Raw genomic sequence first — 27860 nt, 5'->3', positions numbered from 1 at the left:
TAACCCTCTAGGTCTGACGATCCTTTCAGAATCTAGATATCTTCTTGTATCGGTCCAAATTAAGCCAGTAGGTCCGATGATCCTTTCAAAATGTTGTTAACTCTTTCTTATGAAAATGGCTGCCTAAGATTTAGATAAAGATCTGGCCGTTTTTCCTATATTTGTTAAAAATAGATAATGAAACATGAATATATTAAAATTTTCATTCAAATTACTTTATTCTGAGTGAAGTTATGACTGTAATAGCGTAGTTCGTTCATTATTGTAGCCTTGATTGCAACACTTGTAAGACTTAAGAAAATCATCTCTCTAATCCGGAACCAACTGGTTACCTTGGGTTCTCTTTGCGGTGAAGAATACAGTTTCATCCCACTGCTAAAGACCCCTACATGCAAGCAAATTATTGAAATAAAACAATATGTTAGTCCTGAAATGACCTAGTTTGTTATAGGTGGATGTTAAACCCTATTTCTATCTCTCTTGATCGACATCATCGATAGGCATTATGTGTGTGATAGATCACAAGGTCTGTAATTTAGTCAAGTAACATGGTGTTGATTTCCCACTTGTAAGTGACAAGGAGTAGGGTCTCCTGTCCAACCTCGTCAAGTTTCTCAGGGTCCTCCGGTTTCCTCCCACTGCTAAAAGACCCCTATGTGCAAGCGAATTATTGAAATAAAATTGAGCTATATATATGTTAGTCCCGAAATGACCTGTTTTTTGTCAAGTGGAAGTTAAACCCCATTTGTCTCATCTCTCTCTCTCTCTATAATATTTTTGTTTATGTTTCCAGGAATAAGACCCTTGATTTTGCAATGTAACATTGGTGATGTTTTATTTCGTCTGTCGAAAATATCTATTAATTATCTTTTTACCCTTTGCAATCGGGAGCCATGGTGGCTAAGTGAGTAAGTCGTTTGATTCCAGTCTCGGCCAAGAAAGTTCATTGGCAAGGGACATTTATAGTCATTTGTATGGGACGAAAAACTGAGCAAGGTCCCATATATACATTGGCATGCACATACATGTAACGGAACCCTTGACAGTTGGAATTCGATATAAGAGCAGGCCGTAGTACCGCTGACCGGTCAAAATTTCCCTTATAGCAAACTGTATGGCGTATGCTCATCTTCATTAACCCAGTTGGTGCAGAACAGTAGGACATTAAACCCCATTTCATTTCATTTTTATGTGTAATTGTCAATTGCTGGTGTTGCTGGGTGTTTCTACCAGCTGCTGATAGGCAGAATATAGAGAGGGGAGGGGTTAAGACAGGGGGGAGAGAGAGAGAGAGGGTTGTGAGAGATATGGGTGGTAAACAAGAATTGCTTGGGGAGACAAAGGTGGGGGGGGGGGGTAAGAGACAGAGAAAGGTGGCAGATAAGAGGGGGGGGGGGGAGAGGGATGTTGAGAGATAGAGACAGATGTCAGACCTCTGAACCAGACTGTGTAAGATATATGAAAAGAGTTATTTCCCTTCAGTCATATTTGGAATTTTATTGCAAATTGGACTCAAAAGGACTGGCTTATGATAGACAGCAATTAATCCTGTTACTGATTCTCCTGTGAAGAGTTTATCTGCATTGTGGCACTTTCCCAAGGTGTTTCCGAAGGGAGGCATGTGACCACGGTACCGTTCGCTGTGGACCGTCAAGTGTACGTATATTGCCCCCCCGAAGTCCCATCGGCGCCCCCAGAAGCCTTTGCCCCCCTCCCAACAATTTGGGGCTAGCTATGGACCTGCCCGGTGCACCATTTAAAGCAATACGAATCAGTCCGTAAATGGTTAAATTCCTTTCAGTATTTACGAAGACATGTGTAATTGAAATTTCATCAATCTATGCTGCTTCGCTATGTAATATGCCTGCCGCCATTTTGTTTAGCCACAGAAATATGATAGGCCTGTTTTAAATCCGATTGAATCCAAGACAAGACATTAACTAGCTTTTGGTATTTAGATTTGTTTTCTTAATTAAATGTTGAATAATAAATCTGATTACATTAGCATGGCTAAAGCAAAGAGAAATTTTATATTATAGTGACAAATACCAATGGAGCATTAGGACTCCTGGCTGTTGCATTCGATAGGGCCCCTTTTATATATATTTGGTAAAGCATTTTTGACACTAAAATGTTTATGTAGGTAACATTGACTGTAGCTTGAACTCTGCTGGTAGACATCTATATTTTGATAGTGCCACTAATTCATCAGGGAGTGTGAGATCATTGATATATCGACTGTTTGTCTTTAAAAAGGAATGGTTAAGATTTATATCTTGACTGAATTAGAACTTCTAAGTTCTAATACACATTTGTTGTCAGTAATTCTATTTTATTTAACATGTGTTAATCTCCCAGAATGTACCTAAAATCTAGGGGCTTCGTGTCGCACTGAACCCTACACTTTCTTAATTCAGTCCCTCATAAAAGTTAATTTGGCCTTACTTCCTTCATGGTTTTGATATATATTTACAAATATATTTAGGAATCTTTGTGTACATATTACATTGACTTTTAGTAATTATACATTTATCAGATTTCTGTGTTTCTGTACAATTGTGGGAGCCATGGTTGCTCAGTGAGTAAGACGCTGGCTCGTTAGTCTGGAGGTCGTGGGTTCAATCCAGGTGTTGGCCAAGAAATTTCATCAGGATTTTCTGGCATGGTTTCTTCTTGTCAGTGGTGCAGGACAGAGGGCCTGACAAGGACAGCTGTCTAGTCATTTGGATGGGACGAAAAACTGAGGTCCTGTGTACCCATTGGCCTGCATGTAAAAGATCCTTTGGTAGTTGGAATTTGATGTAAGAGTAGGCTATAGCGCCGTTGTCCGGGCCAAATTTCCCTCATAGCACACTGTATACTGTATGCTCATCTTCATTAGCCCATTTGGAGCAGAACAATAGGACATTAAACCCCATTTCATTTCATTTCTATACACCTTGGTTTTTTGTTCCATCTGAGTGACAAGAGAGTCCCTACACTGTCAAGACAATCGGTGAAGAAACTTAATTCTTTAGGTGTGGGCAGACAGATGGACTTGAGCAGTGACAAATTATGACCATATTAACATGTCTGCATTTAAAAAGGAAGAGGCAAATGGGTAACATAACTTTTATTTAAAATGAAAACAACCATAGCATAACAAAAATATACAAAGATATACCTTAGTATAATATTATTACATTTGGATATATGGTTTATGAATGTTTTATATAGAAATCACCTTAAAAAAAAAATACATGTAAACAGTAGGAAAACTATCGATACACTGAGAAATACATGTAGTCATAGTTGAACTAATTTAATTGTTAGTTCATTAAGGCCTTGATAAATAAATATCCACGTGAGTCCTCAGAACAATTAAAGACATAAGGTTTCGAATCCCTGGTTGTACGTGACAAGGATTAGGGTCACCTGTCCAACCTCGTGGGTTTTCTCCGGGTCCTCCAGTTTCCTCCCACTGCTAAAGACCCCTACGCGAAAGCTAATTATTGAAATAAAATTAATCCATATGTTAGTCCCGAAATGACCTAGTTTGTGTCGAGTGGACGTTAAACCCCATTTCTCTCTCTCTCTCTTAAAGACATAACATGAGGAAGTAAAAGCTTTTAAGTAGACCAACCACGTACTTTTTGTTTTGAAAAAAAAAACATTTCCCCTAAGGAATTAGCAAAATTTTTATAGGTGTCCCAAAGATCAAAGTTGAAATTGGTGTGATCTAAATATGATATTGATAAAAATATGATATTGATATAAATATGATATTGATATAAATATGATATTGTTATAAAAATGTGAAATTGTAATAAAAGTGATATTGCAGTTTATAACTTTGTGCTGTGCTATCAAAAAACATATCTTGGATAACTACATGGCACAAAACATGAAAGTGCCATTTAAAATTTTAAGAAAAGAAAATACAGTTACTATGGGAGAAAGCAACAACTTTCCATAGTTGCTATGGGAGAAAGCAACCACTTTCCATAGTTGCTATGGGAGATTTAACCTGTTGCTATGGGGGATTAAACCTGTTGCCATGGGAGATATAACCTGTTGCTATGAGAAATATAATCTGTTGATATTAGGAGATATAACCAAGGGGTGTGTTTATATACATAATAATAACCTAACATATACAAAAACCTTTACAACCAATTTTATTACATATGTTCATCAATGACACCACAATCTGCAGATGCACCGTTAGATTTGTCGTGAGATTTCTCTTTTTCTATATCTATGTCATCATATGCTTTATTGTTATATTCCGAGGAGGCATTCGTGGCGTATTTCATTTCATTACGCCGTTTTCTAGCGTTATAGCGATAATGCCAAATGACACAAGTGATGCCAAGAACACCCAACAAGATTCCAGCAGCAATGGCACCAACGATTGCATGCTGGGTGTACTCATCACGCAGTCTACTAAAATCAGGACCGTTGATGTTGAGTCCCCAGCGCACTACTTGAACTTTAGCATTTTCGTTGACCATGTTGGTTTTATAAACGATGATGCACGTATAGTAACCAAACTGGTCGTCTGCGACCCTATCGATCACCAGTGTGTAGGCAAGCATATTTCGCTTGATAACCTTGATGTTATTCGTGCTTTCCATAATGAGGCTGACATCGGGTAACATCCACTGGATGCTTTCTATGTTGTTGAAGTTCTTAGAAACATTGAGCATATTACTGTCGCAAGTTAGATTGGCGCCACTGAAATATTCTACCTGTATGTCCGCTTTGTAAGTCATTGGAACCGTATATGTAACCGCACCAGACGACGCAATAAACATAGCAGCCACCAGGACACTGGACCAACCCATTTTGGTTGACTTGTTTACCTGAAATTAGAAGAAAAGTGGATTATCCCTACAGTGTATGTTTAAACTAGATTTAGCCCTGCTTATAGTGACAAAGAGTATGGTCGCCTGTCCAACCTCATGGATTTTCTACAAGACCTCTGTTTTCCGGGTACGGGACAATTAATTGTGTTTAAGAAGAAGAACAGCCACCAATCTGCAGCTAGAAATGTAAATGTTTATCAACCTTAAACATACATTATGCAAGATCTAAATCTGCAAATTGCAGGTCTTTCTTTAGGCCTGAAATGTTATCTAAATTAATTATACATTAATTAACTTATCCAGACCATAATCAACTCTCGATGGCATTGCAAGCCTGCGATATTTATTGGATTAGAACCCGGCCTGCTGCTTCTGATTAAATCAAAAAATGGATAATCAAGACTATGTTTTTTATCGTACCGACTTTAGTAACGATGATCGAGGCTAGGCCGAAATTTCAATCACTTAATTCTCGGTTCAGGGTGGATCAATTTGACTTCAATTTTCAATAAGTTGCCTTTACATTATCTATTTTTTAACTATTATAGTGAGAACTACCAGCTCTTTATTTAATCTTCCATAATGTATCTTTAACAAGATGAAATGTTACTCTATAAATGAGAAGAAGACGATTACAGTTCCTGGTTAAAAAAAGCTCTGTGACCGAACAAACAAATCATACATACAGTAGTCTCATACCTTATGTAATAAAGAAAAACTGCCACTAAACATCTGTCAGCCTTGACAAGACAAAGTTCTACTCTGTATATATGGTGTTAGTATATATATCTGCCCTATATACCTGGATATTAGTTTTATATCACATTTACATAAAAACTTGATATCAAAAGATGTCCGACAGTAAACATCGTGTGGTTATAAAGCTGAATAAACAAACGGTGATAGGAGTACACAAGCCAACTCTATGAATATTTTAAAAAACCTATATTTCACTCGATACTAATGAGGTGCCATGAGGTGGATATGAGATGACAAAATTTAGGTATTAGCATGTTCGAAAGTAAATTTAAAATGATATTATTTAAAGATCTATTAGCATTCATTAGGGGTATGAGTTGACAAAAATTTAATATTACATTATTTATAAAGATGTATTTCTCAAACAACCAACTCTTTTATAGAGAGATTAACACTTTTACAAACAGTGACAGCTTCACACAACCTAACTCCTAGAGTACAGGAGGACTGCACTACACACAACACAAAACCGACAAGACAAACTACATAAACATTGCAAGATATAAACAACAAAATGATAGGTCCACAACTATGAATACAACTCTATGAATACATACTATTTTTAGAAAAAACTAAGAACGTAGAAGTTGCCAAAAATTTAATATTATGCTACTTAAAGGGATATTAGCACTTTCACAAAGGGTGAAAGGTGTACACAAACCAACTCTATGATCAATAATATTAAAAAGAAAATGACATGTCCATCGATACTGTAGGTCTACACAAGCCAACATTATACCTGTATGAGTTGACAAAAAAATAACATTATTTAAAGAGGTATTCTCACTTTTCAATATTTAATATTATTAGTATCATGGGGACCGCACCACACACAAACAAATATACAAGACAAATCTAGGGACAAGACACAATATACATAAGCCATAAGCATCCATTGCGCTGTACAGTCTGTAGTGATACAGACTTTAAATATTCAAAAATGAAAACTAACAATAAGGGAATATTTTCCAAACATTGTATAATACTAGTGTGAGTTATGATTGGCTATGTGCTACATGAAATATAAACGCAGGCATATTGAAGGAAAATACCTTTACTAGAACCATTTATGTGAAATGTAGTAAAAAGTCAAGTAAAAACTAAATGGCCTATGTAGTGATAAAAAAATAGGGATCAAAACATAAGTTAAAATGTAATTATATGAATAATAAAAAGGGTGATAATCCAGATAAGACAACGCTAAAAGAGTTAAAAATAACAATTCAGAAACAGATAGGTTCCTCAACTGTGTAGTTACACAAAGTACAATAAGTAATACACCTATAAGAAATGGAAATGTTATTTATACTCACGCAACTCTATGAATACAATATATTAAAACAAACTACTTTTCAGTGATACTATAGGAGTTTCTTTATACCAGTATGAGTTGACAAAAATTTAATATTTTATTAAAAGATGCATTATGTAAGAGCTAAATCTGCCAATTGCAGGTCTTTCTTTTGGCATCAAATGTTATATAAATTATTAATAAAAGAAGTATTCACATGACAAACCTATAATCAACTCTCTAATCATCGGATGGTAGCAATTTTCAATGGATTGAACCACGATCACCATTTAATAATTTAATTTAAAAAGGGATAGTTACAACTTTGTTATCGTAACAATGGTACTTGACAATCAAGACTATATTGTGAACACTTCAAAGCCCGAAAACTTCGCCCAGAAACAAGTATTTTGACTGAAATTTTCAATATTCATCTTTCATATCTATATTTTTGAATTGTTATAGCTCTGTATCTAAATCTAGATGTATAAGCACTTTCCACGGTAAATTGGGGGGTTGGATGGCTGAATGGTTAGCGTGCGCGCTGTATTATAAAGTCTGTCATTAAGTCGACTGGCGTGGTTTCGAATCCCCGGTTGTACGTGACAAGGAGTAGGGTCGCCTGTCCAACCTCATGGGTTTTCTCCGGGTCCTCCGGTTTCCTCCCACTGCTAAAGACCCCTACGCGCATGAGAATTATTGAAATAAAAATTAAAACCATATGTTAGTCCCGAAATGACCTAGTTTGTGTCGAGTGGACGTTAAACCCCATTTCTCTCTCTCTCTCTCCACGGTAAATTATGCTATTTAAAGGGGCATTAGCAGTTTCGACAGTAAACTTTTGATTTACCATGATTTGACACTACAATTAGGTTTGGGTACATCAAATCAGATTGTTTGTAACATTTGAGATAAATCTGCCCATCCATTACTGAAGTAAAGATGTTTCAACTTACAAATTTTAAAAGGAGCTGTCGTGGTTCAGTTCGTATGGAGGTCTCAAGTGATTCGATCTAATTATTAAGGCCAGCTGCAGATTTGGCCAATGTCACGAAATGTTAATAGGGCTAGCGCTAACCCTAAACCCTAAGCCTGACCCTGACCCACAGTCCCAACCCATTTTACATCTCTGGACCTTTACAGGGAATAACATCTAGTTTTTTGGATGGGATGAAAAATTGAGGTCATGTTGACATGCACATGAAAGAACCCTTGTATGTGTGCATATTTGCATGCAAGTAAAAGAACCCATGTCTGTGGAGTAGAAAGGTGGGCTGGGCAAGGAACAAAAACTAGGTCATGTGTATATATTGACATGCACGTAAAAGAACCCTTGACAAACCCTTGTCCGGACAAACTTTCCCTCATAGAACAATACATAGCGTATTTGTTAGTTCAGAAGTATGTACTAGATTAAAAGGTTTGTTGTATTTTAGTATCATATATGTAAGGAACAAGCAAATAACCTAGAGACAAATCTCAATGTACCTGGCCATCTGATAGATTAAGAAAATGTTGACCTATTTCCATTCAGGATTCAACATTCAATTTATCATTTTCTACCTTTGGTGTCGTACAACCCCACCCACTACGTTTCCCTGGTTATTCATTTGGATGTATAAGTGTTAAAAATTTTGCATTGGTCCCCAAGTATACCCTAATATAATAAAGTTTGTTGTATATTAGTGTATATTCAGTATAAGTATATAATATTTGTTTGAACAAGTTATCTAGAAATATGAACTTAGTAAACTAACAAGTATTTACATTGTATATAGATTATCTTCTCAAATATCTGTTTATTTTTATCTAAAGTGCATGAAGATTGGGACAATAAGGCGGATTGGGGACTAAGGGAATGCATTTTAAGGTGCAGCAGAAATCCGCAAATCCCCCCCACCTCCTTTTGCATCAGCTACACCCCCACCCCGCCTCCTATGAATTCTGACCTGTGAACACCATAGAAATGAAATGATTGGGCTAATAAAGACCAGCATATTCCATACAGTGAGCTATGAGGGAAGTGTTGCCCGGACAGCCACGATACAGTCTACTGTTCTTTTGATTTCCTCTGACATGAGGAAACCATGCAGAAAATTCTGAGGAACTTTCTCAGCCAGAGAACACCTCCTTGTTAAGGAGCCAGCGTCTTTTTACTCACTGAACACTGGGCTTCTAAATAAAATCCCTAGAAGGGTCCTTTCCTTGTAATGCTTGGGCAACATTAGTTCTTTCTTAGTGTGTGTTAGTTAGAAGCTCATTAAAAACATTAGTGTAATCTGTTATTATTATTTTAAAAAATATTCCAAAACACCATTACTCCTTCTGCCCTAACCCCAACCTTCTCAAATTGTCTGTGTCCATCCTGGTATTTGTAAAATATGTTGGTTCTCTGATAAATCTGTTTATTTTTCCTCCTAGATTACATACAGATTACAGATCTACAAGAAACCAGACTGTTATCGTGTACAGGATAGTACATTCAAGACCACAGAACAGGACAGTAAATGCAGGATGAAAAAACAAAATAGTACATTCAGGACCAAAGAACAGGACAGTAAATACAGGACGAAAAAACAGGACCAAAGAATGTGACAATAAAATTCGAAAAAAGGCTAGAATATTGTAACAATTAATTAATTTTTCAGGGAGAAAGGTTTTTACAAGCCTGTTCTCCAATCTGCCTCAGATATCCTGAATAAAAATATTGTTTTAAAAACTTCTGATAATTATGTATAGAATTATTGCCTGTGATTAGGGAATATGTCTCTCATTATGATAAATAGGATGTTAAACTCCATTTCATTTAATTAGCTGTTAAGTAGTATGTTAAACTCCATTTTATTTAATTAACTGTGAAGTAGGATGTTAAACTCCATAACATTTAATTAGCTGTGTACTAGGAGGTTAAACTCCATTATATTTAATTAGCTGTGAAGTAGGATGTTAAACTCCATTTCATTTAATTAGCTGCCAAGTAGGATGTTAAACTCCATTTCATTTAATTAGCTGTGTACTAGGATGTTAAACTCCATTTTATTTAATTAACTGTGAAGTAGGATGTTAAACTCCATTACATTTAATTAGCTGTGTACTAGGAGGTTAAACTCCATTATATTTAATTAGCTGTGAAGTAGGATGTTAAACTCCATTTCATTTAATTAGCTGCCAAGTAGGATGTTAAACCCCATTAAATTTAATTAGCTGTGAAGTAGGATATGTTAAACCCTGTTTCATTTCATTAACTGTGTTGGTGCAGAAATATTCAAAATCGGTAAAAATTCTTCTTCTTGATGAGAAACATCAGAAAGATTGAATCTTGGTAGAAAAATCTGTAGCATGGAATTATAATAGATTAGTCTGTTATCTCCAGGGATTAGCCTATATAATAAATCTTGTTAATCTCTTTGTTTTAGTTGTAATAAATACAGAAATTATTACACTTTATCTCACTGATTATTGAACTGGCCTCATTAATCTATAAACAGATCAATTTCAAGATAAGGAGATCTATTGAAATGATGGGAGTTTTACTTCATTATGTTCTAGTTATGAAAGATTAATTGGAATGAAGCGTACCAAACTTTTTTTTTTTGTTCTGATTATCAAGGCCATCTATTTGAACTTTCTTGGAAGAAAAAAAATTAAAAACAAAAGTTATTGGTTTGCTTTTCATATAGGCTTTAGATTTTTGAAATGAAATGAAATGAAATGTAATGGGGTTTAACGTCCTACTGTTCTGGGCCCTGTTTCACAAAATTTTAACTAAAGATAAAATCCAAATTTTAGTAGGTACTTTAATTTTGATTGGCTAAGCACTAAAATCAGTCTGATATTATCCAATCAAATTACTAAAATTTGAATTTTATCTTAGTTAAAATTCCGTGAAACAGGCCCCTGCTCCTATGTTGGGCTAATGAAGACGGGCATACGCCATACAGTGTGCTATGAGGGAAGTTTTGCCTGGGCAGTGTCACTATTGCCTACTCTTATAATGATATCCAACTGCCAAGGGATCTTTTACGTGCATTCCAATGTATATGCAGGACCTCGGTTTTTCGTCTCATCCAAAGGACTAGACAGGTGTCCTGCATCACTGACAAGGGGGAACCACGCCAGAAAATCTGGATGAACTTTCTCGGCCAATGCAGGGATCGAACACCCGACCTCCAGGCTAGCGAGCCAGCGTCTTACCCACTTAGCCATTAGATTTTTGAATATTTAAACAAATTATTTGCAGGACTTGCGGCTATTTATTGATTAAGACCCACAAGAAATGAAATGGGGTTTAATGTCCTACTTTTCTGCACCAACCGGGTATATGAGGACTGCACCAACTGGGTAAAGGAAGACTGCACCAACCGGGTAAATGAAGATTGCACTGACCGGGTAAATGAAGATTGCACAAACTGGGTAAATGAAGACTGCACTAACTGGGTAAAGGAAGATTGTACCAACTGGGTAAATGAAGACTGCACCAACTGGGTAAATGAAGATTGCACTGACCAGGTACCGGGTAAATGAATATTGCACCAACCGGGTAAATGAAGACAGGCAGACCAGGTCCCAAGCTCATAAAGCATTGTTCGCCTTATTTTAACAAAAATATAGCCCTTTATCAAACTTTTTTTGTATCAAATACATCAATAACAAACTATGTGCAAATATATTTCTCATACACAGATATTAAAGGTTGAGTAAATTCTTAACTTGAGTCTGAGAATGCTTTGTGAAACTCGGTACCAGTGTGCTATGGAAGAAATTTTGCCAGAACAGACACATTTCTGCCTACTGTTAAATGCAACTTCAATTCCAACTATCAAGGGTTCCTTTATGTGCTCGATCCCTGCATTGGCCAAGAAAGTTCATCCAGATTTTCCGGCGTGGTTCCCCCTTGTCAGTGATGCAGGATGGAGGGCCTGACAAGGACAGCTGTCTAGTCGTTCGGATGGGATAAAAAAACGAGGTCCCGTGTACACATTGGCGTGCACATAAAAGATCCCTTGGCAGTTGGAATTCGAGAAAAGAGTAGGCTGTAGCACCGCTGCCTGGGCAAAATTTCCCTCATAGCACACTGTATGGTGTTTGCCTGTCCTCATTAGCCCAGGTTAGGAGCAGAACTGTAGGACGTTAAACCCCATTTCATTTCATTTCCTTTATGTGCAGGCCAACCTGTACAAAAGATTCTGTTTGTTTTGGTTTTTTTGCCCTATTAAAATGACTATACAATGTTCCATGCCAATTCCTGGACAGCAGATTAGAGAAAGGATTAAACTGTCCAGTTTACAAAACACCATTCACAAACAAAAAGAACATCCTACTTTCCTACAGCTGCAAGGCTACAAATGAAGATGGGTATAGGGCATAAGTTCAGTGTCAGGGATATTACTTCAGTAGAAGCGGACTTTAAATAAATCTATTTCACACACACACACAGCATAGGTTTGAAAGGGGCTTGTCATTGTAAATAACAGATACCTGTTGACTGCAATCTGTCAGTATATTATAAATACACCAATTTCATACTCAAGCGGTATTCTCAAGACAAATTACTGAAAATAGGGTTTTTTTCCCAGGTAATTGTCAGTTGCACAAATTAGTTCCTTCAACAGCTTTATGTAACATGCTGATACTGGAATTTCAGAGAGTTTTAACCCCTATACCTTCTGGTGCATTTTTTTTAAAGTTCTTTTGGTGTCCATTGCTAAAAAATTATAGATATTGAAATTTCTACTTCAGCACATGCAATCAGATATTTGCTGGTGCTGGTGGGTATCTGACTGGACATTACCCCCCCCCCCCCTCTCTCTCTCTCTCTCTCTCTCTCTCTCTCTCTTTCTCCCCCTCCCTCCCTAACTGGTTAGAATTGGTGTTTAAAACATTCACGAAACGCCCTCTCTCTCTCTCTCCCACCCTCCCACCCTCTCTCTCTCTCTCTCTCTCTCTCGTTAAAAACCTCCGTTGCCGACCCCCCACCCGATTCTGTCTTTAGCTGTTCTCTCACACCCACCCCCTCTTTCTATGTGTCTGTAAAATGTCACTGAAAAGCTGTACCAAGTATATATGCGTACTTACCGATATGTATGTTGACTATTCAACGATAAAAACAATAAATCTGTGTTCTAGCTTCTTCACCTTCACTGAGATATAAAATCTTCTGATAATACCTGCTCGTCATAATATTAAGACCATTACATTTTTCTTGAAGGGGGGGTAGCGATAAACCCTGCATAATAGGACAGTCTTTTCCTTGACAGACGAATATGCTGTTTTATATAAGATGTGAAGAGTCTATTGAATATCCTATTTCAATACCCGTTCAAATAAATGTAGTTATTCAGCTACACGCCGGCATGTTATAATAAGCTCCGAGTTGTGACTTTGACCCCTGTATTGTGAGATAAGTAAAGCGTATCTACGTCACTCGTATATCAATCAAATTGAAATGAAATGGGGTTTATAACGTCTTACTTTTCTGCACCGACCGGGATAATGAAGGCATGAATGAATAGAATGGGGTTTAGCATCCCAATAAAGACGGGAATACGCAATGTGGTGTGCTGTAAGGGAAGTAATGTCCGGACAACAACTGAATTCCACATGTCAAGGCTTCTTTTACGTCCACGGCGAGGTACACGGGGCACCGGACATACACCATACAGTGTGCTATGAGGGCAATTTTGCCCGGACAGCAGTACTACGGCCTACTCTTAATTCAGATTCAAACTGCCAGAGATTCTTTTACCTACACAGGACCTCGACTTTTTGTCCCATCCAAACGACTAGATGCTATTCCTTGCCAGGCCCTCCATCCTGCACCCTGACTAAGGGAAACCAAACTGATAACGAAGGCAGGTATAATGAATGTACTCTATCAAGCAGTGTGCTATAGGGTGGGGAACTCCTCTTCGAAATAGATAGGTTATTTAACGTGCCCACCAATGAGTACACGGGTGGACGAAAGATTTTTGTCCCACCTACCGATTTTACCCTTTACTTGAGCGACCCTGGCCTTTGAGGAACATTCTCGTCTAACGTCGGGATCGAATCCGAGGTCTCCTGGTTTGTTAGCCATAGTAAGTTCCCAGGAATTTCCAGTGCGGTTTCCCCTTGCCAGTGATCCAGGACGTAAGGGCTGACAGGGAACAGCGTGAATGGGATTAAACAAGGATTCCATGTACACGTTTGCGTGCACGTAAAAGAACCCATGACATTTAGAATTCAATTTGGCGTAGGCTTGCCTTCATTAGCTCGGCTGGTGCAGAAAAGTAGGACGTTAAACCCCATTCTCTTCATTCATTATTCCGCTCTACCAGACTGGAAAATCTCGAATAACTTTAACCGATAACGCTGGGATCGGATCCTAAAACCAAGATCACACCTTCCCGGCATATGCCACGCTTTGCCGAGGTTCTCAAACCAGGACCAAATACCGGAAAGATGTGACTGGGACCTTACTCATTGAGGACCAGTAAAACAAGTTATAGTATTGTTTCATTGTAGATTCTAATCAGCTTGTTGTTAATAATAACTTGTTTAATGAAGATAACAACACAAACTGATTTCGATAAATGGATTAGTGATCGGGTGAATGAACGATTGACTACAGTGGCTGAGTAGAGAAATATCTTAATAAGAGGATATGGCATTGTGTTATGGAAAATCACTTTTTAAAATCAGGATCTTGACTGATGACTTCATATCAAATTGTCAAAGGAATAAGCATACCAAGTTTCCATTCTGCACACAGATCAAATCTACTTCATACTTCGAGAATAAATCTCTGTCCAGAATGGCCGCCATAATTGTTTTGTAATGCGGTTCTACACCGTTTCACATCTGACATACACACAAAAACTAAATGAATCTATTAAATTCTATTAAATGGAAGCAGAATATATACTTCTCAAAATTCACGAAGAATAGTGTTTTCGACTAAACTCATCGAATTAGGACTTAAAATGTCGGTCAACTAGGTGTCTGTTCTAATGCGGAGCTAACTGTAGACAGACAGCCTAAGTTTAGTATGACCAAGTTTCATAAAGGCATCTATTTGAATTTTACAGAGAAAAGTGGGATGGACGTGGATATTGACCCTTTTAAATATAATCCTTCGGTGTTGGTAAGACTACGCCCCTGGGACTCAAGTATACTGAGAAATGTGAGGAAGGGAGACATTTTAAATATGTTAAACAGACGAATTAAACTGTTTATTCAATTAAATATAACAGCTTGTACAACAAACTTAACAGATATACTTTCAAATTTAATAACACTTAATTTTAATTTCGCTCTGATCGGATACCCCCCCCCTCCGGAAATGGCTGTCCGGTCCCGTAACCCCCTCTAGCCCCCGTCCCCATCCTGCCACTGCCATGAACTTTGTGTTCATAACATTTTCACACTGGAGAAATTAAATAACAGTCATACACCGAATGAGAGAATTTGATGTGCATCTGACATTGGTCGATCTTTTAGGGGAATGTGGATCATCCAAAAGTAGCCTACTATCAAAGTATCAGGAATGTGGCTCCTCAAAAAGTGTTCTCAAAGTATCGGGAACGGGCTCCTACAAAAGTGTTCTCACGGTATCAAGAATGTGGCTCATTCTAAAGTATTCTCAAGGTGTCAGGAATGTGGCGTACCCAACAGTGTTCTCGAAGTATCAGGAATGTGGATCACTCAGATATCGGGAATGAATACAGATTAGTTATTTCAATAATTCGCTTGCGCGTAGGGATCTTTAGCAGTAGGAAACCGGATGACCCCGGAGAAAACCCACGAGGCTGGACAGGCGACTCCCCTACAATCGGAGGATTGAAACCACACCAGTTGACTCAATGACAAACCTCATGATACAACGCACACGCGCTAACCATTCAATCATCCAACCAACCCACCTTTACGGATATAACGTTAGTATCGTCTACCACTGCAGTGTTGTGTAATCCCCATTATTGTAAATATCCCAGCCCCTGTCTTGCTGTGCCGCTATTTCCACCGTGGGGTGGGGCGGGGGCGTAAAGGTTAGATCATAAGGTCTGTGCATTGAGTAAAGTGGCGTGGTTTTGTGTCCCCGCTTGTACGTGACAAGGAGTGGGGTTACCTGACCTGTTCAACTGTTACCTGTTGCTGACAGTAACAGCTAGGAGCTACCGTTAACCCCCTTTTAAGATGATCAGTTACCAACAATAAAATATAGTAGAACCAGTCCTACATGGGAATTAAAGTCCATGACAGTCCACTACTATTGTAAGACACTCGACTAAGTAAATTTTTTAGAGGTGTCAGGTGTGTATCTTAGTAAGCAGGATTATCAATCCTAGTAGCCGTGCTTCACTCAAAATGTAAAAAAACATACAAGGGAGACAATCCACTACTATAGTAAGACACTCAAGTAAGTAATTTTATTAGAGCTGTGTATCTTGGTAAGCAAGGTTATCTTTCCTAAACACATTATACACGATATTGGCAATACCGTTCCTAAAGGAACTAAGGTTTCACTCAAATTTAAAAAAACACAAAACATGGGGACAATCCACTACTATAGTAAGACATCCGAGTAAGTCATTTTATTAGAGATGTGTATCTTGGTAAACAGGGTTTTCTATGTTATAAATATTATACACATATTTTGCCGAATAGCGAACAGAAATCGCAGTTATAGACAAATTATCGTCATTCGCATATTCATATTCACTTGATTCATCAGCAAAATCGAAAAATTCCTCCTGAGTTTCATCCTCTTGGTCCAGTTTCTCCTTCCATCGACATTCAGAGACACACCAGAGTAACAGCATCGCCAGCATGAAACCTCCAGCGAGAGCTCCAGCAATGATGAACCTGGGGCGATAAATCTCCAATCTGTCCCTTCGTAAAGGCCCAATAAGGTTTAATCCATGGTTGGTTTTTGTATAAAACTCGAGGCCTCTGTTCACGAGACAATAATACACACCACTGTCACTCATTTGTATATTTTTAATTTTTAAAAATCCACCCCTGAGTTTGTTATCGTCCATTAGTTCGTATTTTTCATTGTTTCTCTGAGAATATCCATGTATTTTGGCATCGTTTGGAAGCACCCACCATATTTCGTCTGTACGTACCAGTGTTGAATTGCTGTCATTACATCGAAACGTTGTGTTATCGTTTAAATACACCTATAAATATGCATGAAATATAGTGAATGAAATGGTGTTTATGGTCCCTCTTTCTGGAGAGCCGCGGTGGCTCAGTGGGTAAGGGGGTGGCCGAATGTTAACACGTACGCGTTGCATTATAAGATCTACCCTTAAGTCAAGTGGAGTTGTCTCGATTTCCCGCTTACCGGTACGTGTCAAGGAGTAAGGTCGCCTGTCCAACCTCATTAATTTTCTCCGGGCCCTGAGGTTGCCTCCAGCCGCTAACGACCGTTGCGACCAAACGATTTATTGAAATAAAATTTCACCATATGTTGGTCCCGAAATGACCTAGTTTGTGTCGAGTGGACTTAAAGCCCACGTCTCTCTGTCTGTCAGTAGGTAAGACGGTGGCTCGCTAACCTGGAGGTGTCGTGTTCGACCGCGGTCCTGTCCTTAGAAACTTCCAAGGGTGGTTCCCCTTTGGTTTTCCCTTGTTTGTGGTGTGTAACGCAGGACCCTTCAAGGGAAGGGAGAACGTGTACTCGTCCGGATGGTAGGAAAAACCGAGGTCCGTTGGCGTGCACGTCAAAACTTCCCTCAAATGAAGACCGTTATATGTCATACAAGTGGTATGAGGGGAACTTAACCCCAGCCAGGAGACCCTTAACGTGTTATCTATAGTATACATATAGGACCTTGATTTTCTGTCCAATCTGAAAGGCTAGATGTTTTCCCGTGTCAAAAATGGTACCAAAAAGGAAGGACTTTAAATCTCATTCCATTTCATTTCAAGAAATAAACAGCAAATATCAAACCAAGGGAAAGGATCCGGAGAACAGCCAGAAGCGCCCACTGCGCTGTAAGAGTACAACTCTCGTGCAACATGAGTTCAGGTGCCAGTTCCTCCCCTGGCTATAAATCCTTCCCAGTTCCTCCCCTGAGTATAAATCCTTCCAGACTGCAATTCCCCCCAGTTCCTTCCCCTTACAACATTTCCTCCCAGTTCCTTCCACTGACAACAATTTCTCCTAGTTCCTTCCCCCGACAACAATTCCTCCCAGTTCCTTCCCCTGACATCAATTCCCCACAGTTCCTTCCCCCGACAAAAATTCCTCCCAGTTCCTTCCCCTGACATCAATTCCTTCCAGTTCCTTCCCCTGACAACAATTCCTTCCCCTGACTACAGCTCCTCGCCTGACTAAAATTACCCCCTTCTGATTCCCTGTTATTTTATATACCTGTATCGACCATTCTGGATCTGTGGACCAATCAGCTTTAATTGTAACGAGGATAACCAACAGAGTCATCACAGACCATGTCATTCTAGCCATACCTAAAATATTGCCATGTTTATTTTATTTTATCATTTAGACATTTAGACTGGAGCATAATATTTAGAAAGCGATGGTTAGGACGTAATGGTCTATGGGCTAATACCGCGCGTTGTTATTTCAATGTTCTATTCTATTCTATTCTATTTATAAACTTTATACTGAGCGTTTGTGACTATCCCACCCCCTGGAATCTAACACCAGTCCAATGATTACTGCTTCAAATGAATCTAAACGGAAGCTCGGCACCAATATCCGAGCCGGACTAAGACCTTTAAGACTCCAGAATCACAGAAAAGATTATGGTGCCCGGTTGCAGCAGAAAAGTAAGAAATGAAACCCCACTTCATTTCTTCTTTCAGTCCCAAATATGTAAATTCAATCATTTCTAACTAATACGCGTACAACCTACACTTTACTGATTCATAGTGACAGGGTGTTGTGAGCCTGTGTCGTGAATTCATAACATCACGTATAATATTCAAGTTATAAAATAAAATTGGGCTAATGAAGAAAAGCATACGCCATGCAGTGTTTTATGAGGGAAACTTTCGACTGTTAATGGTCCTTTCATGTCCACACCAATGTGTACACTGGACCTTGGTTTTTGTTCGTATCGGAACATTGTCCCTTACAAGGCCCCCCGTCCTACACTACTGACGCGGGGGAACCTCGCAGGAAAACACAAATCAACTTTCTCGGTCATGCAGCAATGGGATCGAAGGCGGGACCTCCAGGTTTGCGAGCCAGCATATTACTCACTGAGCCACCGCGACCCCCGTTCATTTTATAACTAACTCACCTGCTAAACAATCTAACATCATGGATTCTTCATGGGCAATTTTACGTCACAACCTCGCCATTTTCATGTCAAAACCGATCACAAATAGTGAATAGAATAAATATTCAATCAACATATCAACAGTGACTATAAATATCTACAGTCTTTGTGAACTGTCCGATTCTATTATTCATTAACAATAACTCCATTTCTTTCACTTTTCTATGATAATATTAGTCACTGTTCGCGTCGTGGTGTCAACAATAATTCTATTCATTCTATACACATCGGATTTTAATGTAAAAGGTCTACCCTTCTTTATATTACATGTACTGCTTATTATTAGATTTTTTGAGTACTCAAATTACATGCATTATGTAAGATTTAGATAACGAGTTCTTGCTATTATAGTTAAAAACTAGGTAATGAAAAGAGAATATCTTGAGTCAAATTACTTCATTCTGAGCAACGTTAGGGCTGTTTGGAGAATAGTGGAGTCTCGATTGCCATTGCAACCGCCGTTACGATAGTAAACGTCTCGATTATCCATTTTTTAAATTAAATCATTAACCGCCAATCGTGTTTAAATCCGTTGAAAATATAGGGCGTCCGAAGGCACCGAGAATTGATTATGGGCTTGGCAAGTTAATAAATAATTATTAATTTATATAACTTTTAAGGCCTATTATTATTATTATTATTATTATTACAGCATATTTATAGTGCACCCTTTCATATAACATGTTCAGGGGCACTTTACAAACTGACAATGTAAATCATACATAAACAACAAGATTATGGACATGTTAACGATTGTATACAGAGTCAGTAAAAAGTCTGATTAAATACATGTAAATGTGTTTTAAGTTGTTTTTTTAAAAGAATATAGGGATGTACAACATCTTAAACTAAATGGTAGATTATTCCATAAAACGGGTGCTTGATAACTAAAAGAGCGCTGACCATAAGAGACTAGTTGAACAGTTTTGGGCTTTAAAAGTAGTTTATCTGATGTACAATTGTACGTAATGTTCGGCCAGGTGTATAAAGTTCTAATAAAGAAAGATCTGCAACAGGCAGATTTAGCCCGTGCATAATGCCTGTTTAAATATTCATAAGGTCTGTCATTGAGTCAACTGGCGTGGTTTCGATTCCCCGGTTGTACGTGACAAGGAGTAGGGTCTCCTGTCCAACCCCGTGGGTTTTCGCCGGGTCCTCCGGTTTGCTCCCATGACTAAAGACCCCTACGCGCAAGCTAATTATTGAAATAAAATTGAACCATATGTTAGTCCCGAAATGAACTAATTTGTGTCGAGTGGACGTTAAACCCCATCTCTCTCTCTCTCTTTAAGATAGACAATCCAACATGAAAAGTAATAACAACATAAAATAGATTAGTATATTCGATGAAACAATTGACCACCCACGGTCCCCTTGTGTTCCAGTCTCCCATAAAGCGGCATAATATATCTCTCAATATTGCGAGAGAGTTGTTATGGGGAATTTAAGTGCTTTCTGAAATCTCTAACGGTGTGATGTTTAGCAAAGTAAAGACAAGTAAAACGCAATTTTGAACTATAAAAATTAAACGAAATAGGATCTGTGTTTTAACCAGATTGCGTGCGCACGGGACTACGGGACCTCGGACCTTTGTCCCATCCGAACGACTACATGCTGTTCCTTGTCATGTCACCCATCCTGCACAGATGTAGCATCAGTAATACAGCATTATGGATTTGCACTTTGCAGGTGAGGCTGTAACTCGAAAGTTATAAGTCAGTGACATTACGTACATGTCAATAGAGCTTCATGAACGAATACAGCAACACAGTCAACAACTGATATGAAGTTTTTTAATATTTTATTATAAAACCTACCAATATAATGGTCATATAATTTATTATGGCCATCTAAAGTTCCCATTGCTTACTGATTTCACACGAACATATTTATTTCTCTGTTGTCGTCTGATACATGTATATCCTTTTGATCCACGAATCTCAACACCTATCTAACCAACTTTTTTTTCTTTAAAATGAGTATCTAATTAACAATTTGTGATGTTAGTTTGGCCTTCGGCGTGAGTGTGATATACGTTTATTAGTCGCAGCGCCTCTTTAAATATCTAGGTTTATGGCTCCACCGGTGGTTATTTATCCGAGGTCAATTTCTAGAGTGGTATTTAAAAACAAAATGAAATGAAATGATATTGGGTTTAACGTCATACTGTTCTGCTGCGTTTACTAAGTGTGTACTAAGTGGAACGTCGCTGATCTAAACATCGGTTATTATCTCAAACGAGGGATTTTCGTGGCCATTTTTGTTCTCTGTGGGAAGGTAACGACCTGCCTTTAAGGCTTTGTGACGTAAAACTGCTTGTTTTTCCACTTCTTTCATCCGAAGCTCCTCGTCTTCCGTTCTGTACCGGAAGTGCTGTAATAAACAGAGGCCTATGGCCGATGCCAGGAAAACTATGGCGGACACAAAAGCAACGATGACATTGAGCCGATACAGGTTAAAACGAGTCCTTTCCAAGTGCCCATATAAGTTGAGTCCGCGGTTGATTTTTACTAACAACTGGCTGTTCACGTTGACCATACAATAATACATGCCACTGTCAGTTAGTTGAACATTTTTAATCTTCAAGGACATACCTAGGGGATTCCCCTCTAGTTGATACTTGGAGTCACCCGTAGGTATCGGGAGCTTATTTGGTTTAATCCAGGTGATGCTGATATTTTCTGTTATAGATACAGCTGCTACACTATCGTTACAGTGAACTGTATAATCATCATTTAAATAAACCTGAAGATAAAATGTAAACAGGTCGGGTGTTTGATCCCTGCATTGGCTGAGAAAGTTCATCCAAATTTGCCGGCGTAGTTCCCACTTGTGAGTGATGCAGGACGGAGGGCGAAATAGGGGATTTTATCCAGTGCTCTTATACAGGAACGAGTCCTATTACTAATTAACATTTTTACATGTATTGTGTAAATAGCCATTTTACTGTACGCATTACTAAGTTAAGAGATGTTGTAAATTCTACCCTATACGCATTAGGCCTACACCGTCAAGACTTAGATGTGCAGGTATGTCGTGAATTCCGCTGCATTGGTTAATTGCTAAAAGCGAGTATCTTTAACATAGCCCTTTTTAATAGGGGTGTTTTGGAGGGTATGCCTGGCCTATGCAGTTCTTTTTTCTACCACAACAGGATAGGCCTGGGTGGACTCTGTATATTCAAAATTTTTAATTTGTAATAGTAATAATGCTTTACCATCGTCCCATAAGTCAAAGAAAATCACAATAGAATGTTATAGCCTAAGATGTCAGTCCTATTTAGTCCAATACAAGAAATAAGGTCACTTTTGGTTTTGAGTTGATATCATTTTGTTACATGTTGTATTATTCATATTAATGGCATCGTTTTTTTGTTTTCAAAAGTTTTTGGGGAGGCACCCCAGGCCTCCTTACCCAGCCCTCTCACTTTTTATTTACTAGGCCGAGCCTACCTTCTTTTTAATTTAAGAAAACTCCCCTGCATTTTAAATGCCTTGAATATGACCTCAGACCACATAGCTTGATTTAAATACATGGAATACGATAGCAGAATTTAGTGAACTGGTATTTTAGTAAATAATTTACCTGAAATGACCATTCCGGATCTGTAAACCAGTCAGCTTGAACGTTTATTAAGATAAAGAACAACACTACCAGACCAACAATTGATCTATTGCGATAACCCATTCCTCGTGCAGCAACTACAACAAAACAATTATAGTGATGTGACCAGGGCTCTGTTTCTCGAAATCTTAACAGAAGATAAAATCCAAATTTTAGTAGATACTTCATTTTTGATTGGCTAAGCACTAAAATCAACCTAATATTATCCAATCAAATTACTAAAATTTGGATTTTATCTTAGTTAAAATTTCGTGAAACAGGCTCCAGTTATTTAGTGAGGTAACCCCAGGAGATCTCGGGTTAGCTCCCGGTGTTGTCTGAGAGGATTCCTCGGAATTGTCCTCCATGAATTGTCGGTGGTGCAGAATGGAGAGCCTGGCGAGGACCGTGTCTAGTTCTGATAGCAGAAAAAACACAGGCCCCGTATACACATTGGTGTGGACGTAAGAGAACCCTTGACATTGGAATTCGAAATAAGAGTAAACCGTAGCGCTGCTGTCCGGAGACAAAATGTCCCTTACATCACACTGAATGACGTATGCCAGTCAGTGCACTGAGTACCAATATAATAAATATATATTTAACTTTATCGACAATTTACATTATCTTAATATACAGACCCGTTGCAACAAGAGGGGACGTGAGTGGCCTGCCCGCTCCGGGGACGCCATTTCAGCTACCCCCCCACCCCCCATATATAAATATAATCTCAATATAATACCTTAAATATAAGTTTACTTTTTTACCTCTATATCCTAGATTGTCTTGACTCGTTGGTTCACTTCTAACGGCTTACTGCAAAGGAGACAATCGGTAAAAATCGCTGCAAATTCATTTATGGTCGTTTATACTAGACACATAAAGAGAATTGTCCCCAAGTTATGTAAACCTTTCAGTAACGGCTATTCATCTATATCGCTTCATATTGTATAAAACTCAAGCGTTGAATCACATACTGGAATGTGAATATCCATCTATTAATAATATTGAAAAGAAAAAAAAAAATGAAATGAAACGATGTTTCACGTTCTGCACCAACCGAGTAATGAAGACGGGCATGCGCCGTGCAGTTTGCCGCGAGAGACATTTTGCCCGGACAATGGCGTTTTGCGACAGGCACTTGAAGAGATTTTAAAAAATAAAACTTCTTGCTACAGCTAGATGATATAGTCAAGCAGATGTAAGAAGTTTTATTTTAACCCCTTCAAGTGACTGTGGTTTTTGCCTATATTATTTCGAAATCCAGGGTTTGTGTTCCAGCTCAAACGAGAAAAAACACATGGTTTCAATGCGGTTTTCAACGAAATTGGTAGATTCTGAATTTCATTATTTCTTATTGCTCGACCAGTGCCAATCATAATACTGTAGTCCGGATATGGTACATATAGACTTTAGCATGTACAATTTACACAACCTAACACGCCAAAAAATCAAAGATTTTTTAATAAGATTCGACATTATTTTAAAAAAAACCCAAAACAACATCTCCGCGACTGTCAAGCGATTTCACTCCCTCCGGGATAATGTAGGCTAGCCACTTGACTAGTACTGATGGTGATCTTGGTAGATAACTGCAACCATGCTATAATAGAACTAACCTCAGATCAGCTACTCATACATACAAAACTCTGACAAAACTCTAAAACTACATTGATGCAACGTCTCTACTGCATGATAATACCGAGGTTATGGACACTCACAATATGTATACGATTTTGATGAAACTGACAATGCATATTTATAACCGAAAGATCTGGGTTTCTTTCGATATTGGCGCATATAAGATCGCGACTTTATATACATTTATAGCCTGTGGCCCCTCTAGAGCTCACAGTTGTTATTTGATTGTAAAAACCGTTCAAAGAGATCATCATTATATCATAATTACGGTTGTAAATGTCTTGAAAATCGGACCGAAACTGCACGACAAAATGACCGCTACACTTAAAAGCATGTAATATCCAGGTTGTGGACCACCCATAATAGGTTCGAATTTCCATCCAATTTGATATATCCCAAAGGTCTAGGTGTGGCTAAGTGGGTAAGACGCTGGCTCGCTAGCCTGGAGGTCGGGTGTTCGATCCTTGCATTGGCCGAGAAAGTTCATCCAGATTTTCCGGCGTGGTTTCCCCTTGTCACTGATGCAGGACGGATGGTCTGACAAGGACAGCTGTCTAGTCGTTCGGATTGGACGAAAAACCGAGGTCCCGTGTACATATTGGCGTGCAAGTAAAAGATCCCTTGGCAGTTGGAATTCGATATAAGAGTAGGCCGTAGTGTCGCTGCCCGGGCAAAATTTCCCTCATAGCACACTGTATGGCGTAAGCCCGTCTTCATTAACCCAGTTTAGGAGCAGAACAGTAGGACGTTAAACCCCATTTCATTTCTTTTCGATGTTGGCGCGTATTGGACATCAACTTTCTTGATTAAGATAAGATAAGGTAAGATGTTTATTGCATCAAAACGTCCATGAAGGACAGCATGCATACATATATACACTTAGACATAGTCATATACATTCAATAATACATTTTGACCCTTGATTGTACAAAATATCACGTATTTAGCTTGTGGACCCTTTAGAGATCACCATTTTTTTTATCTCATTTACAAATATGTATGAATTGTGTGGACCCCCAGAGGGGCTACAATCGTTGTCCCGTTCTGAGGAAACTTAACAAATATCTTAAGGATCAAAAGATCTTGAATAAGAGGATGAGCCCTATTGATTTAACCTCTTCCCCATACAGTTCTTGCAAATGTGACTGTATCTTGCATGTCAACCGCTTGTTTCAACTGGTCATAACTAATAGCAGTGAATTATTTGATGGATAAGGGACACAAGGAAAGAGTGTGAGAAAAACTCTATCACGTCGTTTTTTTGTTTAATCACCGAATTTGTCGTAGATTGGATTGAAATAAAGATCGACTGTTTAGTTAACTAATCGGCACCCTTGGAGTATCTCAACCCAGGGATCAGTATAGAGCATATATTTTTATTTGACTGTCCAGCTTATGAGTCAGTAAGGAATCAGTATATGCCTGGTAAATTTGTTAAAGGGTATTATGATCAAAATCAATTTTACAAATTATGCACAACTAAGAATATAGATTTCATTGTTGCCATTGCTTCGTATATAGAGAAGGCTTTATTGTTAAGAGAATTGAAAGTAACTCCGCCATTGAAAAAAACTTGAACATTATTAATGAATATAGTATGTTCTTCGTATTGCAAATATATACAATTGTCAAAAAAAATGTCACTGTATTATGGGTCAACGAACTGATATACTGAATAAAGATTATTATTATTATTATAGCAGGTTTTTTTCTGAACGTCTCACTTGTATGTTAAAATAGGGCGTATTTATATTTAACCGCATAATTATAACATGCGTGCAATAACCTAGAGAAGGAGGACTTGCGGCTAAAGCCCCAATACCCCCCACCCCGCCTCCTCCTCCTCCGCCGGGCCTGCCCCATAATACTACACGTTCCCACGATTATAAACAAAGCTTGAGGCGTGCACCGATCGCGGACCAGTTGAAAAATATTAAAATATAACTATTATTTTTTTAGAATGTTATTCACACCGCTTCGCCCAGCTGGTAATTGATTAGAAACAATAGATATGAATTTTTTGTACAAATGAGTTTCAATTATATAAACGTTCACAAGGTTCATTGAGAATAATAACCAGTAATATATAAATACGTAATATAGGACTATCGAATATTTTTAATCAGATTGATGTATTGGCTAAAGTATTCTAATAGGCCTACATAGTATAGGCCTATACGGGCTTCAAGCATTCGATTTTGATATGACCATTTTATCTGCTCTTTTAACCATGGTGTTTTAGATAATAAATTAGACGAATAAAACGCAAAAGGGTGCTTGCGAATACAACTAAAAATAACGAGTTTACAAACCAAATGTGGAGTGAAATTAATAAAAGCAATAATATGAATTTTGGAAAGACTTTTAATTTGTAACAGTCGTCTATACTTGCTCGGAGCAATTACGACGATCATGTTTGAACTCAGTACGACAGTAGCCTATTATTAACAGACAATCATAACTGGCTATAATTAAAAAATTATTATAATTAATATACCTAGTTAGTTAGTAGGCCTACTTAAATCCAGATAGAGTAGGACGTAGGACCTTAAAGTTAAGATCTATACTAATTAATAATATTTAATAATAATGAATACCGTAATAATATGTTCGGCTATACTTTTCGTTTAAAAAATGTATGTTTTATCTCCTCTAGAAACTTCTACGCGGAAATCTATGAAATATCTAACCACATCCCTGTCTGTCGGGACAGCTAACGGCGACACAATAATATAATATGGCACATAGTAATAGACAGTGACTCAAGATGGCGTCTTGACGTTATATTTTCATGGCGTCATGGAATTTCTAGCTTGCAGTTGTCGCAACTTTACGTCATAACGCCAACATAGCCAAAGCCCTGTTGTATTATACGGCTTTGAACATAGTCAAAGCCGTATTATGTTGCCGTTATGACGTCACAGACATGATTTAGCGTCACATTCGAAATCTGCGGGTATATGCAGAGCCTTATAAGGCTCTGGGTACATGTTTCTAATGAAATTCTTATAGGCCTACTTCATTTAGTAACTGAACATAAATATAAAAACACAAATTTATCAATATCTTTGATGACCATTTTGTAATGTTATTATTGTTCTTTTTATTAGCGCTTTGATGGTTCAGAGTTACTGTTTTTGTTACCTTGTTGTATATAATTTGATTTCTTGCTATTACACTGTCTATACTTGAGAACGACAAGAGGAACTTGTTGAAACGTAGTGTGAAATAAACTCAGTGATTGTTTTCCATATAAATTTGTGTTTTTATATTACATGTTTCTAAATGTCCATAACGGTTTAGCCGTTATTTGGATCCTTATTTCAAATTGGTAGCCATCTTGAATTGATTTTTTGGAGACTTCGGTTTTTACATGCAGGATACCCGACTGAATGTTAATCAAAAGCTAACTTTTGGATTGCAATT

General features: G+C 38.0%; 3 long non-coding RNA genes across 3 annotated transcripts in view; 1 reads left to right on the top strand and 2 right to left on the bottom strand.

The window, feature by feature from the left end:
- The window catches only part of LOC126831127 (uncharacterized), a 41323-nt gene extending 31747 nt beyond the window's left edge, over positions 1–9576 (top strand). The window contains exon 3 of the long non-coding RNA XR_007684149.2: positions 9319–9576. This is a non-coding gene — a long non-coding RNA (uncharacterized LOC126831127). The remainder of the gene's footprint in view (positions 1–9318) is intronic.
- A 6878-nt stretch (positions 9577–16454) lies between these two features.
- LOC126831124 (uncharacterized) lies at positions 16455–19351 on the bottom strand. The gene is made up of 3 exons (XR_007684146.2): positions 19152–19351; positions 18257–18351; positions 16455–17057 (listed from the first exon to the last, which is right to left on the bottom strand). It is a non-coding gene; the product is annotated as an uncharacterized LOC126831124 (long non-coding RNA).
- Positions 19352–20974: 1623 nt separating this feature from the next.
- Positions 20975–23843, bottom strand: LOC126831125 (uncharacterized). Its single transcript, XR_007684147.2, has 3 exons — positions 23561–23843; positions 22776–22891; positions 20975–21935 (listed from the first exon to the last, which is right to left on the bottom strand). It is a non-coding gene; the product is annotated as an uncharacterized LOC126831125 (long non-coding RNA).
- Positions 23844–27860: the final 4017 nt, after the last annotated feature.

Source organism: Patella vulgata, chromosome 8 (assembly GCF_932274485.2).
Source record: "Patella vulgata chromosome 8, xgPatVulg1.2, whole genome shotgun sequence".
Taxonomy (NCBI): domain Eukaryota; kingdom Metazoa; phylum Mollusca; class Gastropoda; family Patellidae; genus Patella; species Patella vulgata.
This window is presented reverse-complemented; position numbering and strand designations above follow the sequence as displayed.